General features: G+C 43.5%; 1 protein-coding gene and 1 pseudogene across 1 annotated transcript in view; one reads left to right on the top strand and one right to left on the bottom strand.

The window, feature by feature from the left end:
* The window catches only part of Maml3 (mastermind like transcriptional coactivator 3), a 416,933-nt gene that overhangs the window by 135,852 nt on the left and 265,682 nt on the right, over positions 1-15,399 (bottom strand). The gene's annotated exons all lie outside the window — the stretch shown is intronic.
* LOC105743868 lies at positions 3,216-4,174 on the top strand (annotated as a pseudogene).

Genomic DNA, 15,399 nt, shown 5'->3' with positions numbered 1-15,399 from the left:
CAGATGGATACAGAGGGCGCGACACACGGAGTTGGGAAAGGCTGTGTAAACTAAGAATGAAGACAGGAGCAGCTTTATTCACACCAAGGGTGTGTGAATCGGGCCAGAATGGCAGACATCGCCAGGTAGGGACTGAAGTCAGAAAAATAAATGCAAAGAATCCCATGTTGCTGGCTAAGTTCATTTCTGAATAAATGTCAGAAAGCACCAACCACTGGCCATGCTCTTTTCATGGCTGTACGAAGAACTCTCACAGTGCGCAATCGCAGGAGTTAGACTGGCTGGAGACCAAAGTGAAGCAGGAAGCTGCTTTGAATACCATTTTACTCATCTCAATGTTTTTGGATTTGAGACAGAAACTTACCTTATCTGAACTAAAGCATTTCATAGGATATGATTTCTTATATTCCCTTTTGGGGTTCCATTTATAAACCTATGGATATGCGATAGTTTTCTCGGCACCACCATCTCTGTATGACCAATATGATAATTTTGAAATACAAACTGAATGAATACACAGGTCATTTTTGAAATGATTTTTATTTATGCAACAGATTGAATCTGTGCAGATGTAAAATTACAGTTGGTTAAGTAAATCTTGAGTCAGAGTAAGGTTGATCATGCCACTGTTGATCTTTAGCCCCTTAGTCTAGAATATATATTTTTTTAAGAGTGAGAAGAAATCCAAACATCTATATCAACAGAGAACTCACAGAGTTTGAAATGCTCCAAGCAGACTTTCTTGCAGTTATTTATGACAGCTTGACAGTGACAAAAAAATCAGGAGCTGGAATGCTTTCTCCTCCGATTTGTGGATGCCTATTTATGCCAACTCGATTGATCATTTTGTGCCTTAATTTCCCTTCCTGAAGATTGCCGGAAGCCTTGTCGACTACACCAGGATTCCAACAAGCTAGCACTCCAACTTATTTTTAGTTTACTAGTCATGCTCCATCACTATACATTTTTATGTGTAAGGGAAAGAGTTTAAGAAAGAAATGATCTACTAGTAACAGTTTAAATACTGTTTCACATTTAAAGATGTATTGAAAACTAGTTATCAGTTTATCTGACTTCTGGTGGCAGAAGGGCTGTTTAAAACAGTCTTTAAAACATAGCTCTGCACAAACACTTTTGCTTCTGGCCTTCTCTCTATTTGAAAATACCTAGTGTATGGCTTTATCAGGGTATCCTCTCATTTAGAAAATCAAGGTGATTCATTTTGATATTTTGGAGGAAAATGAGACAGTTTTTCCCTGTGAGGCCACAATCACATCCTGTGCAGCTTTCTGCTAAGAGAGAGGTGGAGTGGGCGTGGGGACCGCAAACTGTGCAGTGATGCGGGTGGGTTTGCTTTCTTCTCAGCATTCAGTGGGATTTCACAGGTCACACTCAGGATTTTGAGAATTTATGAAAAGGTGCCACAAATGAGAGTGGGGCTGAGTCCTCTCTGGCTTCCAAATGGTGTGCGCACACTGCCTGACAAATCCTTCTTCTTCACTCGATCCCTCCCCTCTCCATGATTCAGATTGTGTAAAATTTCAACATTAAACAAACATACATGTTGCTTTTTTCTCCTGGGACAATATACATTACTCTTAGTCCAGGCAAGTGTGGAAGTTGGGTGCAGGGCAGGGCAGAGGAAAGAAATTCATGCACTGATTCAATCTACTGGGCAAAGCATAAAAATATGTTTCAAGGTCTGACAGTAGGCATAGGAATGTACAGTGCTGGCTGGGCATGTAGTGCAGGCCTTTAATCCCAACATATGAGGAGGCTGAGGCAGGAGGATTGCAAGTTAGAGCCCAGCTTGGGAATTCAGTGAGTTAGTGTGTTTCAAAGAAAAAAAGGGCTGGGGATATAGTTTGGTGTCAAGGCCCTCAATTTAATCTTCATACCTGAAAGGGGAGAAAAAGGGAAGGAAGAAAGACAGAAGGAGGGAAAGAAAGAAACAGAAGTGTTTGTTTCGTGGGCATTTCTACACGTGTCATATACTGTGGTTTGCTCTCAAGGACTTGTGAAGCCGAATCTGGACCTCGACACAAAGGCTTTTAAATATGGCTTAGAGAGTTGCGAGCTGATGAAGAAGCAGAGTCCAGGGGCTGCACGAGGAAGGTGACTGCAGGAACAGTTAGTTAAGCACAGGACGGACAACCTTCAGAAATGCTTTCCAGCCATGCCTGTGCTGAGCGCCGAACTCTGAGAAATGAAAGCACGCCTCCTTCATCTGACTGCTGCGATGGGAGGCGAGGGTGCTGCTTCTATTGCGGTGAAAGGCTGGGAAAGGAAAGTGAATCTGGAGGACTGAGGGGCTGAGTGGTGAGCTAAGGTCATAAAGCACAAGACCCTTGTAAGCAGTGAGCAGTCTGCAGGGGACATGGGGAGAAATGGAATTTCGGGTGCCGTGTTTGTTTATTTGGTGGTGTATTCGATCTGGGCAGGGAGTACAACAGGGCTCTCCAATCTCATCTGTTTGATCTATTTTTCTCTTAAGCATGTGCGCATACTAAACTATATATTGTACACAACCCTGGGGTGTGCAATTCCATCTCTTTTAATACACTTTTCCATGCTGACATGGAGCTTCAGTGGCTTGGAATAATCCTCTTCAATTGACAAAAGAAGCCCCCAATTTCTAAGTTTTTAAACCATTAGTGGCTGATCAGTTGCAACAAATATGCTGCCACCGCGGCTGCTGCACCTAATGATTGAATTTTAAATATTCATGATGGCGGGCTGCCTGTGCGCCGGCAGAGACAGAGCTGCACATGTCAGGTACTTTCTGGTTAGATATTCCCACCATTAAAAACTATTCTATCATATAGATACAGCAGCATTAGTGTGTGAGGTACATACATCCACAGACGCAGCAAGGCTCAGAAAGGCAGAATCCGTCCCTCAGAAATAGCCCTCCTAGTGACTGAAGAAAAAAATCAAGCTGTTCTGGAAGTGGTTGTCTGGGGGCATTGTGATGTTCAATGATGTAAATGTTCTTATTTTTTCTTGTTTGTATTAAAAAAAATTCGCCACAAATTATTTTGGTAATTAGACTAGTCTGTTGTTTTAAAGAAGAATCCCAAGTTAATAAGAAAATAACAATATGGCAATAAAATTTGACCAATTAAAAAATTCTTGAGAGTACACTTAGCAGCTTATTCCTTTCGCTGGTGGACACTGCGGAGGAAGCATTGTCAGTCTCTCTTCCGACTGCCGTCATGTCTAAGTCAGAGTCTCCCAAGGAGCCCAAACAGGTACAGAAGCTCTTCATTGGGGGGCTGAGCTTTCAAACAACTGATGAGAGTCTGAGGAGCCATTTTGAGCAATGGGGAACACTGACAGACTGTGTGGTAATGAGAGACTCGAACACCAAGCGTTCCAGGGGCTTTGGGTTTGTCACTTATGCCACTGTGGAGGAGGTAGATGCAGCCATGAATGCAAGGCCACACAAAGTGGACGGAAGAGTTGTGGAACCAAAGAAAGCTTTGTCAAGAGAAGAATCTCAAAGACCAGGTGCCCACTTAACAGTGAAGAAGATCTTTGTTGGTGGCATTAAAGAAGATACTGAAGAACATGACCTACGAGATTATTTTGAACAATATGGAAAAATCTAAGTGATTTAAATTATGACTGACAGAGGCAGTGGAAAGAAGAGGAGCTTTGCTTTTGTAATCTTTGATGACCACGATTCTGTGGCTACAACTGTCATTGAAAAATACTACACTGTGAACGGCCACAGCTATGAAGTGAGGAAAGCTCTGTCCAAGCAGGAGATGGCTAGTGCTTCATCTAGCCAAAGAGGTCGAAGTGGTTCTGGAAATTTTGGTGGTGGTTGTGGAGACAGTTTTGGTCGCAGTGACAGTTTCGGTTGTGGAGGAAACTTCAGTGGTCGAGGTGGATTTGGTGGTAACCATGGTGGGGGTGGATATGGTGGCAGTGGAGATGGCTACAATGGATTTAGTAATGATGGAAGCAATTATGGTGGTGGAAGCTGAATGAATTTGGCAATTACAACAGTCAGTCTTCAAATTTTGGACCCATGAAGGGAGGAAACTTTGGAGGCAGAAGCTCGGGGCCCTATGGTGGGGGAGGCCAATAATTTACCAAACTGTGAAATCAAGGTGGCTGTGGTGGCTCCAGCAGCAGCAGTAGCTGTTGCAGTGGCAGAAGGTTTTAAACACTTCCAGGAAACAAAGCTTAGCAGGAGAGGAGAGCCAGAGAAGTGACAGGGAAGCTACAGGTTACAACAGATTTGTGAACTCAGTCAGGCACAGTGGTGGCTGGGCCTAGCTGCTACAAAGAAGACATGTTTTAGGCAATACTCATGAGTATGGGCAGAAAACTTGAGGACTGTATTTGTGACTTACTGTGTAACAGGCTATTTTACTTTCTGTTCCGTGGAAAGTGTAAAGCATTCCAACAAAGGGTTTTAATGCAGACCTTTCCTTGCACCCACACTGTCGATTGATAGATGTAACAGTCTGATGACACTGAATAAATGCGTCTTTTTAAAAATTTTTAAAAAATTAAAAATGTCTTGAGAAATATGTATTCACTGCTTCTAGAAATTAGCACAAAAGAAAAGAATAAGTTTTGTCTAAGTTTTACTCTGAAATAGGTAGGAAAAAAGCTCTGCTTTTCCTCTAAGACAAGAAAAGGCAGTCAAATTTTTTTTTTTTTTTTTTTTGCTTTTTGAGACAGGGTTTCCAATTTAGTTTAGACCTGCCTTGAACTCACTATGTTGCCCTGACTGGCCTCGAACTCTCAGTGATTCTCCTGCCTCAGCCTCCTGAATGCTGGGCTTGCAGGTGTGCGTTACCACACCTGGCTCATAGGCAGTCAAGTTTTGAAGGAAATTCAATATAGAGGGTATTGTGATCAGAAGAAGGACACAACTTACACTACAGAAGCATACCAAACGTATTCTTTGGCAATTATTTATGGCTTAGATTATAAACAACTGAAACTCAAAACTGAAACGAAGACTGCCCCAGCCACAACCTGCTGCGATAAGCTTCGGCCGCCTTCTTTGTCTCTTCCTCTTGCTGCTCAGCAACCTCTCTGGTCGCGACCTTCATGATGCACACTCAAACACTACCAAACCTTACTGTTTCCTGAATTGTGCATTGATCTCATTTTTTAAAAAATGGATCCATATTTAGTAGTAGCTATGACTATCTTAACCACTGAAAAAGGGCAAAATATGAAACAGGTATCCTAGAGAGTGAAAGCAGACATACTTGAAGTGTTCTGTATGAACACAACCTTAGGTTATTCTTTAACAGGATGCTGTGAGTCCCTCCATGGTTCAAAGGAAAGCCATATTAACTTTTTTCTGCAACTGGCCCCCTGGAATTTCCAGTAGAGAAGGACTGGAGCAAATACATCAGGAGGCGGGTCTATATTGTACATCTATAGGAGATACGGGGGAAAGTAAGAAAAGACCTGACTTCAGGGCCCATCAAGAGGCTAAACTGCGCCTCTGGGCTTGACTCTTCCAACTGAGAAGTTTTTGTTCAGGGGGAGGGAAAACAGCAGGATGGGTGATCGTGAAAGCGAAAGGTAAGAAGAGCTTTAAATACTGAGTCTGGAAATTCCCTGCCCCGCAACAGTATTGTACCTTAAGGCAGCAGCGCCCTGCAGTATAGACGTGTTCACCCAGACGGAACCCTCCACAACAGGACCACTGGGATTCTGGTTTGTCCCATTTGTCACACTTGCTCCCTTCAATCAAAAGGACCATTTGTAATTCATTTGTGGTTTGGTGTGCATCCTTGAAATGTTGCGTACAACTCTGAAGAGCCACGTTTCTATAGCTGTTACCATTTTCAATAATATTTGATCCATTTACAGACAGTACAGAGAAAACCATCTCATGAGAAAACAGGCCTTGGTATGCTGACTAGGAGCAGAGCATACGCCTGGGCCTTTAACACCGTGTGCTTCATGATTTATATGAGATCTACAGAAAAACAGTACAGGTACCGCCGACCATCTTTTTAGTTGACTTCAAATCCTTACTTGCTTAACTTCCAATTTTATATAATCTGTACATTCCCCCTTCTCTCTACACCCTTCTCTCTACACCTATGTATTCATGTATTTAGCTAGCTGTCTTATACTTGGTATCTAACTCTTTATTTTTTAAAAGCAAGAAGTATCTTATGAAACTAAGTTCCTATATGATTCTGTGTAAAAGAGATGTAAGCCTTTAAATAATAGCAGAAACATTTTTTAAAAGACATTTTCAAGTCATTATTCCTGTCTTAGTTCTTTCTGCCCATCCAGTTATTCTCATTATGCATAATTAAGGTGACTATCTATCCTGATTTGCCAGGATCTGCCTGGCACACTGTAGCTTTCTGGCGCCTTCTTTGGTTAGGGTCCCTTTTCACCTTCCAAAGTATCTTGATTTGGATGATGAGTTAGAGGATCTTTTTATTTCAAAGCAATACAAGTAAATATCAATAAAAATATAAAAAAATCACACGGCCTTATCCAACGCTTTCTGTTAGATCATGAATACAGCTAGATGATACTGCCCATATCTGGCACTGATATAAGCCTCAGATTTAAATAAGTTGCTTTGATCCCAAGAGGACCTTGAAGAGTTAAACTTTTGATGTGCATCCATACCCCTGTTCACACAGAAAGGGGACTATTTACAAGAGAAGAAAATGAAATGAAAAAGCACTTTACCAACATGCAGAATATGACTGACCCTGAGGTAACACATTGTTCCAGAAAAGTAGGAAATCATTGTAATTTTACACGATTAAAAAAAAGATTTAATATTCACTTCACTGGCAACTTAGATTCCAGTATTTTCTATAAGTATTTTTCCCTTTCAAGCACCAGCCCTCTAGCTACCTTGTCTCTGAGGATACTGACGGCTCTATAATCTTACAGACTCCCCACTGACTCATCCAAGCAGGCAAATGGGGGCCAGCTTTCTCAGACATGCAGGCAACAATCTAGCCTCTCTCAGGTGCTACTTATCTATGTTGTGGGCTTCTACTGGCTTGCACTACCTGTTTGACATGAGAGGTTTAATATCCCACCCACTACCTTCTTCTTCTGGGCTTTTGGAAACTTTTGAAAGGAAATGGAAATGGAGCTTCTTTTGTCTCTGAAAATTCATCTTGGAGCTCAGAGAGAAATATGGAGCAAAAGGAGCAGAAAGAGAAAGACAGAGCAACTAAATGCTAGAGAACACAGAATATTTTTTGTCTTTTTCTCCTTTCACATACTGGCCATTGACATACAGTTTGCTGTTTCCATTTTCTAACAGCAAGTCCCTGTTCACCTTGGCAGTGGGGGGCTAACACAATAATCTTAATCTTTATTTCAAAGCAATACAAGTAAATATCAATAAAAATATAAAAAAGTCACATGGCCTTATCCAACGCTTTCTGTTAGATCATGAATACAGCTAGATGATACTGCCCATATCTGGCACTGAGGGGGAATGGGTGGGTGTGTCAGCTCAGGCTCCTGAGCAGAGGGTGGATCTGGTGTTCACAGCTTCAGGACACTTCCCAAGGAGGGACTACTGCAAAGAAATGGAGGGTCTGGTCACACATGGAGACTTCAATCACTGTGGCCTGAAGGCAGGTGTCTGTCCTCACACTGAAGTAATGGCCATGTGTGAGTAGGCAGTTACTCAAGAATGAAGGGACGTTCCCACATGAACTGAACTTAGAGGTGGCTTGCATGCCAGCTGAATGGTCACTGATAGCAGACAGAGATACAAAAGTCACTCTGTGTTAGCTATCTATCACTATAAAGAACACTTTAGTAATCAGCTTATAAGCAAAAAAGGTTTTTTTGGTTTATCATTTTAGAGGGTTCTGTCCTTGATTGGCAGCCCCTGCAGCTTCGGAAGAAGTAGCATCATGGCTGGAATGTGTGTTGAAGCAAACCACTTGGCTCAGGGCCAAGAAGCAAGGAAAGGTGAGGAAGGGCTCTGGTTCTAAGATCCCTGCAAGCGTCTGGGCCCAATGACTTAAAGGCCTCCCCCTTGGCCCCACCTCTTAAAGGGTCCACTACTTCAATAAGATCAAGCTGGGGACCAAGCTCACATGGGTCTTGGGGACATTTGAGATCCACACTACAACAACTTTCAAGTCTGTATGTCTCTATCCAATGCAAACCATGGAGTTTTATGACTCTGAATACCTTGGGGCTTGCTGCTAATTTTGATTTGAGTCAGGTTGGCAACATAGCAATCTCTACCCTGGTTCTATCAGTTATGTTACAGGCTGGACAAATTGCACAGAACAATACAGACTGACAGACTTACCACCTACAGAAGTACACACTGGAGAATTATGAAAACATTTGGGAACATCTGTTCTGTATTGCTATAGATCATTTAATCAAGCACTATACGTCATCCGTGTGGTATTGAACAAAACTTGATGAAAACTTGCAAGACATAATTCTTTATAATCTCTCTATAAATCAATGGGTGCCTAAGTCATGTTCACAGAATGGAATGAAAAAGATGTAAACAGCATCACAGGTCTAAAGGAGTGTGAAACCTGGCATCAGCAGTGCTTGCCAAAGTCTAGAGGACGGGTGTTTTTAGTTGTATGGCATTTTCTTATTCTGAGACTGCTCGTGATCCACTCAGGAACCTCTCTGTCAACATGAAACATGAAACCTTCCAGTTCATTATCTCTGCTGTCCTCATAGCCTCAGCTACCCTGAGGTAGAAAGGGCACTTTGGGTTCATTTCCACACTCTGCCTTATCAGCTAAGTGGGCAAACTTGGGCCATGCTTATGCCCTGTGTGATGGGCCTCAGTTTTGCTTTTTCTTATTTACAAAGAGTATCTAAAAATTATCTGGAGATGGGACTGCACAGTGCATAGGTTTTCACTGTGCTTATGTTGTAGATGAATTGATGACACTGAAGATGAAGTGCCTGGAGCCACAAGGTGGTTCCAATGACAACAAGGGCTGTGCACCTCTTCTCTTCTGTCTGCCTTTTCCATATAAACTATGCATGGGCTTCTAATCTATACTTCAAGTTTCACCCGTTCAAACTGTACTGTCAAAAAGTTGCTCCTTGTCTCATAATAAAGGATTTTCTCTTTTGTAAATGAAAAACAATAAAACTAAATAGCTAACTGGCCTAGTGGAGGATGTGCATCTGATCCAGGGACCAAACTGACCATCCTTTTGTCCTCAAAGAAACAAGGTGAAAACAGACTGGGGGTAGGGGACTGCAGGTACATTGGTTGGGTGTGATGGGGGGACAGGCTCAGAGGTTGTTTTGAGGATTATGGGGATGGCCTAGAGGCTCCTAGAAGACACAGTTTTGGAGGGTCAGTCAGAAGAACATAAAAGACGAGTTGGGAGGCTGAGGCAGGAGGATTACAAGTTTAAGGTCTGTCTTAGGAACTTAGGAGGACCCTGTCTCAAAGAACAAAACAACTCCCCAACCCAAAGACACCTCAGGAGGCAAATGACCTCTGGTCATCATCCTGCTTTATCTCTCAGAGGAGTGGAGGGTAGTGGTGAAATTCACATGAGGTCTGTGTTTCTTTCCTGACATCCATCTCTAGGGGTGCCACTCAGCAAGTCAGAGGATGTTATGGAGGAGGAATCTCAGGACCCTTCATAGGGTGTCTGGGAATTATTTCCAGTGCCTGCAAAGGTTCAGTTCAGTGTAGGGCATCCAGGAGTGTTCAAGGAATATCAGCTTCCTCCGTCCCCGTGAGAAAAATGCAGGGAGTGCCTGGCTCACGTCCCCAAGGCTCTGATTAGTGGTGAGACAGGAGCCACGAACCCAATCATAAAGTGTCAGCAGATCCTCCCACTCCATACCCAGCGGGTCCTGGGGGTGGGCATCTGTCCAAGAATGGATGTGCTGTTAGTCCCCCTAAGTCTACAGAATCAGTGGTGGTAAATGACAGAGGCACTCACAGAGCCCTGCCTCCAGCATGGGTCAACCCTGAGGAAGGCTTTCATTTCAGGAGCAGCAGGGTCACAGCATAATCATGGTCTCCAGGCTAGGGGACCTCTGCCCTGCAGGTGGCCCTCATCACACCCAGATGCACACACAGAGCCAAATCATTGTTGTAGAGCATGCTGGTGGGTGGTTGGGCCATGTGCAGGTGTGTTCTGCAGTGCCGGACACACCGCCCTGGAAGAGTGTCCATCTGTGTCGCAGACCTCCGTCCTTGCAGAATGGCAGCCCTGAGGCTCCTCACTCACCATGATCATCCCCAATGTCCCTTCACAGCCTGTCTCCACTGGCCACTGAGCCAGCTGTGCTGTTACCCAAGAAAGGGACACAGAGCTGCTTTAACCACCACCCTTGATCTACATTCAATTCTATATCAATGGATGGGAGTCTGGGGGCGGCCTGCATCTCCTGTCCCGTCTTTCCCAAGTAGCAATGGGAAAGCTAACAAGGCTGAAGCTCAGGGGAGTCCCTAGAGGACGGACTGGGGAGCGGGGCCCATGTTACATATCAAGCAATCCTGTCTTCCCTCCATTTGAATACTAACTTCATCCGCGCTCCATGCGGGTGGGTGATAAATCTCAGGTCTGACACTCTTGCAGGTCTCAGGGAGTGAAGCTGCCACAAGATAAAAAGCACTTTAAGCAAAGGGATGAAACGACGTCAGAATAAAAGGTTTATCAATGTATATATTACGCAAAAGAAAGCTGTCCAGGTAAGATGGCTTCCAGGGATGTTTTTCAGTTGAAGCAATTTTTAAAAGGCCCCTCTCTATTTTTCTTCCTGTTTTCCAGCACACACCCGACATTTATCATCTGAGCGGCATTTCTACATGCACTGCGGAATGTTCTCTGCTTCCTATTTCCAAGACATTTGAGGTTTGTAGGTTTAAAAAAACGCCAGGGCATTCATAAGGAGGAGAAATTATTCCCCTAAGGACATCTGATAAATCCTAAAACTTTTTATTGGTGTGGCTCCCTTTGCTCTGTAAAGCGCTTTTAGATTCCTCTTCTCATCTTTGTCAGGAACATCCCAAGCTCGCTTTTGCTTTGAGAGCCAAAAACTAGCTCAGGTCTATGGAGACTGTGTTACAAACTGCTTCTTTCTGAGCTTTAGTTTTCATATGGCAGCAAAAAAATTTTACGAGTCTACAGGAAAACTAAATAAACTCATTATGAACAAACCATTGTAGGCTTTCTTATAAAAATTCCATACAAAGATTGCTCTATTCCAAATGCCCGCTCTGGGAAACTCTAGGTCATGCCTGTTCAGATCTCCCTCCCTCTAGGGGTTTGCTGAGGATCCTCTCTGTCCCCACCGTCTGCACCGTGTGCCGCACGTGCCAGGGTTCATCAGGGTCCTGGCTCATCCACACTACTCTGCAGCTATCTGTTTGCCTGAGGTCAGCATCAACGTCTTGTCTCTATCAAAGCACGTAGGAGATGCTCAGTACTGAAGGATGAATAGAAAGAAAAAAAACCCTTGGAAATGGGTAACTTAGGGGAAGTGCACTGTGAAGATTGGATGTCAGTGTAGTAAAGGGTACCGGCAAGCAGTAAAATGACTACAACTCTTTGTGTGTGTGCGTGCATGCGTGCGTTTTACTGGGGATTGAATTTGCACTGAGATGTACCCCCAATCCTCCACTTTTTAATTTCAAGATAGGGTCTCTCCCAGCCATTAAGTTGCCCAGGTTGGGCTTGAACTTCCAATCTTCTTGCCTCAGCTACCCAGAATGCTAGGAATACAGGCATGTACGACCACATCCAGCTAAAATGACTCTAACTTTAGGAAGTCAAGATCAAGTGGAGGTGGAAGAAAGGAGTGAGAAGGATCTTTCTGCTGGAAAAAGGACAGGTACAAGGATTTGTAATGCTGGCAACCAGAAGGACTCAGAGGCTCACTCCTCCTGCCTGGAGTGGTTCTCTCAGTAGAAAGATTCCAGGAAGGCAGAAGGAGCAGGGTGTGCTAAAATAGTGCCAGCAATCAAAAAGAAAGGAACAGCCTCACACCGGCATGCTGAGACCGTGGAGGAAAGCCTCTGCTTAGGTTCCATGAAGCTGCGAAGCACGGCTGGAACTGAAGCCACAGGCTTGCAAAGCTTGTCCTTTGGAGGACACTGACCATCTCTCACCTCTGGACTCTGTGATCCTGCAAAGAGTAGCCCAGCTCTGCTGCCCCAAAGAAAACATCAACAAGGATACTCTTGGCTACTGTTAAAGAAGATAACTTACAGCTCTTAGGAGATGGCAACTAATAAACCATATCTGAATGTGATTTTGTAACATTAATAGATGCTTGAAGTGACAATAAATCTAAACATACACAGAAGAGGCCAATGACATGAGTTTCAATGTGGTTCTGAAGTTTAAACTCTAGTCTAGAAAAAAAATGAAGGACCTCCCTGCCCAAAAGAGAAACAAGAACATAACAAGAACAGATCATTAGTTAGCATAGGCATCATGAAGTTCTGTGATTTTTAAACAAAAAATGGAACCTAAAGCAAATAGGAAACACAAATACCAGTGACATTAAACATGAGGAGAGAGGCGTAGGAAGTCGGCTTAACCTCTGCTACCCATCTACTGCTGGCTGAGGCAGGAGGAAGTTGAGCAGAGATTAAGGAAGGTACACACACAGCACCTGGGGAGTTGCGCTTTATTTTGCTGCACACACCCGGCCAGCAGGACGTCTGCGTGCACACGAGGGGTGCAGGTTACCAGCACACAGCAAAGCTGGGGACAGCAGGGAGGGAGCGTGTGCCCTGGAACACGATGGGGGTCCCTTCCTTACCTCCCAGCAAGCCTGAATAAAACCCATTATCATCAGATTCTGAACTTTCTGGATTTTCTTCATCGGTGCATAATAAATCAATGCACTGATTGTAAGTTTTCTTGCTATTATTTTGATCACAGAATCTCAGAGGTCAGACAATACAGATCAAGTCAACCCATTGACTGATGAAGAGGCCCTTGGGCTGATGGCCACCTATAGTGACAAGATCCTCATTTCCTTCTGAAGAAGTTGTTACCATCCTTGAGTAGCGCAGAATACTAGCAAATTCTTCCCAAGATTGAGCCCAAATATGTCTTTCTGAAATACCCACCTTTGGCCCGTGGGTAGAAAATAAATCTAAAATGTCTACAATATGAGAACCTTTCAAATATTAGAAAATGCTATTATGTGCTACTTGAGTCTCCTCTACTTCAGGCAAAATATACTCAATTCTTTTAACCTTTCATCATATGATTTTAAATTTTCTCACCACCGTAGCTACCTTCTTCTGAACTCAATCTACTTTCTTCAGCTCCCTCTGAAAGTGTGGCATTTATTGGGACAGATGTCACATAATGGGATCTGACAAGCAACAGTCACAACAGTCCATCTCTACCTTTGTTTAAGTTGCTATATATTTGCATCAGGTGGCTGGAGTATTTGCTCCATTTACTGAATATCCATAATGTGTAGGCACTGAATGTGCCGATTTAATACTGAGATCAACTCCCATTCTACCTATTTCCCACCTGAGGCAGAGAGAGAAGTTATATAATTTATCCAAAGTTGCACAGTAACTGGGGATCCCCTCACTGACTTCTGGCATACTTTCATAGAGCCTGCCTAGCATTCCAAATTGTGAAGATCTTTTGTGATCTGCATCCTTTCCTTTAATGTGCCATATTAACAATTCTTCCCAGCCCAATGCCTTATCCCACTCAATAAATGTGCCCTTTGTCACTTTATACATATAATTCATGTATTTTTTTAAACCAGCAAGGACAAAACAATAGCAACAAAATTTACAATCAGTGCATTGATTTATTATACATGGATGAAGAAAATGCAAAAAGATTAAACCACAAGGACACTCAAGCTTTTTGGGTTGTGAGGATTAAACCCATAACCATGGCTCAGTTGCCCAATGACTCTCACCGACCCCCCCTTTTTTTTACAATGCCAATAGAAATGATTCTGCTTAGTCAAGTTATGAAACTTCATATAAAAATGAAATCATTGTTAGTTCACTGAATGCTAAAACTATGTCGCATGCTTCACTGCATCCCACACAGCTAGGAAATGCACAATAAAATCACTGACAGAAGTGCTGTGTTCCGAGACGGGGCCCTCAGGAGGGTACAGAGTGGAGCAATAGCAGAGTAGCATGCAAGGCCTGCCTTGTAGGGAGAAGCAACAGCTTCCCACTAGGACTGCGCTGTCAGTACCCCATCTTTCCCCACCAGCAGGCAATATCCTGTGCATTTTCCCCCTCAGTGGCACTGGCGAACCCATTCGGGATGTGGTACCTTCCTGAATGGGGGACTTAGCTGGGCATGGAGGAAACTGGAAACCAGGCCACACTTGAGACTGCAATGCACTATCACCGAGTTAGAAGTTACCATGAGATGAGAGGTGTCTGTCTACCACACACAAGACTGGAATCTGGAAACAGAAGTGGGTGTATCCCTCACCCTAGAGGTCACTGCCATGTGTAGCAATCCCACAATGCCACCCCTGCCCACATAAAGTCCTTCTAGAGGCTTTCTGACAGTGGGGATCTGCTAGGAGGATAGGGCACACTGTGTCCCCAGGGAATCACTGGAAGGAAATCATCTCTGTTTTCCCCCTCAAGTCTTACCCTTGAACTGATATCAGAGATTCTGTTATTTTACTCTTGAAGCACTAGAGATGGAACTGAGCCTGAGAACTCATACTGTGTGATGTTCCCAAATGCTTTTATCTTGAGACCGGGTCTCCCTAAATTGCCCCAGCTGACGTTGAAGTTGTGATCCTCCTCCTCCTTTAGCACCAACATTCTACTATATTTGAGATAAATTACCTTAAAGTACCTGCCATTAAGAACTCTGAAAATAGTGTCAACTTAAAAATAATAACACGGTGATTATTAAGTGACAGTAACTGTTCACTGATTTACAAACATTCTGTCATGTAATAGTTGCAATGATTTCATGAGAAATAAAACACAACTATTCCCTGTTTACAGGTAGGTTAAGACAGAGTTCATCACCTTGCTTGTTATAACCTGGGAGCCAAATCTTGAACCCAGTACTGTGTATCATGTATACTCTTAAATGCAGTGTGTCAGATCCCACCCAGGTCTCTGGGGTGCTGGCAAGGATGCAGTGGATCAAAGAGGTAGCAGTCAGAGGAGCTCAGTGTCCAGGCAGGGTCTGCTCCTTGGTCCCTCCTGCTCAGAGAGGCTGCCTGCCTGGCCTCTGCCAAAGGACCCAGTGGTACTGCACAACCTGGTGCCACCTCTGCTGCCCTTGGGTCTTGAGAAGGCTGCTTCTTTTTTCTATTTAAGAATAACAAGACATTGAAGAAGGATGGTTGTTGATCAATAAAAACTTCTTCTTCTTCTTCTTCTTCTTCTTCTTCTTCTTCTTCTTCTTCTTCTTCTTCTTCTTCTTCTTC

This window comes from Octodon degus, unplaced genomic scaffold (assembly GCF_000260255.1).
Source record: "Octodon degus isolate 3935 unplaced genomic scaffold, OctDeg1.0 scaffold00180, whole genome shotgun sequence".
Taxonomy (NCBI): domain Eukaryota; kingdom Metazoa; phylum Chordata; class Mammalia; order Rodentia; family Octodontidae; genus Octodon; species Octodon degus.
The sequence above is the reverse complement of the archived record's forward strand: the minus strand, read 5'-3'. Positions and strand labels throughout refer to the sequence as shown.